This window comes from Triticum dicoccoides, chromosome 6B, assembly GCF_002162155.2.
Source record: "Triticum dicoccoides isolate Atlit2015 ecotype Zavitan chromosome 6B, WEW_v2.0, whole genome shotgun sequence".
In the NCBI taxonomy this organism is placed as follows: domain Eukaryota; kingdom Viridiplantae; phylum Streptophyta; class Magnoliopsida; order Poales; family Poaceae; genus Triticum; species Triticum dicoccoides.
Window position 1 is genome coordinate 126,100,827 of NC_041391.1, and position 2,289 is coordinate 126,103,115.

The 2,289-nt window shown below is 49.0% G+C and overlaps 1 pseudogene; it reads right to left on the bottom strand.

Annotated features, from left to right (window-relative positions):
• Nucleotides 1-212: 212 nt before the first annotated feature.
• Nucleotides 213-366, bottom strand: LOC119326830 (annotated as a pseudogene).
• Nucleotides 367-2,289: the final 1,923 nt, after the last annotated feature.

Genomic DNA, 2,289 nt, shown 5'->3' on the forward strand with positions numbered 1-2,289 from the left:
TTAGAAATTGTCCAGGCTTATCCTTTGCTACATAAAGGATTGGGCCACCTTGCTGCACCTTATTTACTTGATTTACATGTTACTTGTTACTATTTATCTTATCATAAAACTATCTATCACCTAGAATTTCAGTGCTTGCAGAAAACCTTACTGAAAACAGCTTATCATTTCCTTCTGCTCCTCGTTGGGTTCGACACTCTTTCTTATCGAAAGGACTATGATAGATCCCCTACACTTGTGGGTCATCAGGGTGCAACTTGCGTTCAAAGACTCGATGGTTCGCAGGATTCTGCAATTCACACCAGGTACCACATTTCTCTACGTTCTTCAACCATGCGAGAGCCAAGATATCCGTTGCCGAAAGTCGTGTGGATTAAATAGCTTTGCAACATGAGGGGTGGCTAGCAAGCTAGATAGCCATGCCCCCGGGTTAGGCATAGTTTTCCTTGACGCCTTCGGTGCCGTGGGTTCTTTTACCCCGAGCCCCCACTCGGTGCCGTCGCAGACGGATTGGATGACGCGTGCATGGTCTATTTTGGTCAGGGTTACGACAATGATCATTTCGCAGGTTCACCTACGGAAACCTTGTTACGACTTCTACTTCCTCTAAATGATATGGTTCAATGGACTTCTCGCGATGTTGGGGGCGGTGAACCGCCCCCGTCGCCGTGATCCGAACACTTCACCGGACCATTCAATCGGTAGGAGCGACGGGCGGTGTGTACAAAGGGCAAGGACATAGTCAACGCGAGCTGATGACTCGTGCTAACTAGGCATTCCACGTTGAAGACCAACAATTGCCATGATCTATCCCCATAACGATGAAATTTCCCAAGCTTACCCGGGCCGGTTAGCCAAGGCTATATACTCGTTGAATACATCAGTGTAGCGTGCATGCGGCCCAAAACATCAAAAGGCATCACAGACCTTTTATTGCCTCAAACTTTCGTCGCCTAAACAGTGATAGTCCCTCTAAGAAGGTAGTTGCGGAGGGGATGGCTCCGCATAGCTAGTTAGCAGGCTGAGGTCTCTTTTGTTAATGGAATTCACCAGACAAGTCGCTCCACCAACTAAGAACGTCCATGCACCACCACCCATAGAATCAAGAAAGAGATCATAGTCTGTCAATCCTTGCTATGTCTGGACCTGGTAAGTTTCCTCGTGTTGAGTCAAATTAAGCCGCAGGCTCCACGCCTGGTGGTGCCCTTCCGTCAATTCCTATAAGTTTCATCCTTGCGACCATACTCCCCCGGGAACCCAAAGACTATGATTTCTCATAAGGTGTCGGCGGAGTCCTATAAGTAACATCCGCCGATCCCTGGTCGGCATCGTTTATGGTTGAGCCTAGGACGGTATCTGATCGTCTTCGAGCCCCTAAACTTTCGTTCTTGATTAATGAAAACATCCTTAGCAAATGCTTTCGCTGTTGCTCATCTTTCATAAATACAAGAATTTCACCTCTGACTATGAAATACAAATACCCCCGACTGTCCCTATTAATCATTACTCTGATCCCGAAGGCCAACACAATAGGACTGATATCCTATGATGTTATCCCATGCTAATGTATCCAGGGAAATGGCTTGCTTTGAGGAATCTAATTTCTTCAAAGTAACGATGCCGGAAACACGACCCGGCCAATTAAGGCTAGGAGCACGATGCTGGCTGAAGGGTCGAGTAGGTTGGTGCTTGCCGTGAGCTGGAATTACCGCAGCTACTGGCACCAGACTTGCCCTCCAATGGATCCCCATTAAGGGATTTAGATTGTACTCGTTCCAATTACTAGACACTAATGCGCCCGGTATTGTTATTTATTATCACTACCTCCCCGTGTAAAGATTGGGTAATTATGGATGTGGTAGCCGTTTCTCAGGCTCCCTCTCTGGAATCGAACCCTAATTCTCCGTCACCTGTCACCACCATGGTAGGCCCCTATCGTACCATCGAACGTTGATAGGGCAGAAATTTGAATGATGCATCACCGGCATGAAGGGGTGTACGGCTCCGTGTACGTGGGGTGTGCCTCATGCGTGGTTTTGCCCAGTTTTCCATGGTGCGCGTCCACTTCCGTCCATGACGGGCGTTGGCCACGTTTTTCCCGTGTCCCCGTATAGCCCCTTCACGGGTCCGTGTAAGGGTCCGTGTACGTGGGGTGTGCCACGTACGTGGTTTTGCCCCATTTTCCATGGCTTGCGTCCACTTCCGTCCACGACGGGCGTCAGGCACCTTTTTACCCGTGTCCCCGTATAGCCCATTCACGGGTCCGTGTATGTGGGGTGTGCCTTGTAC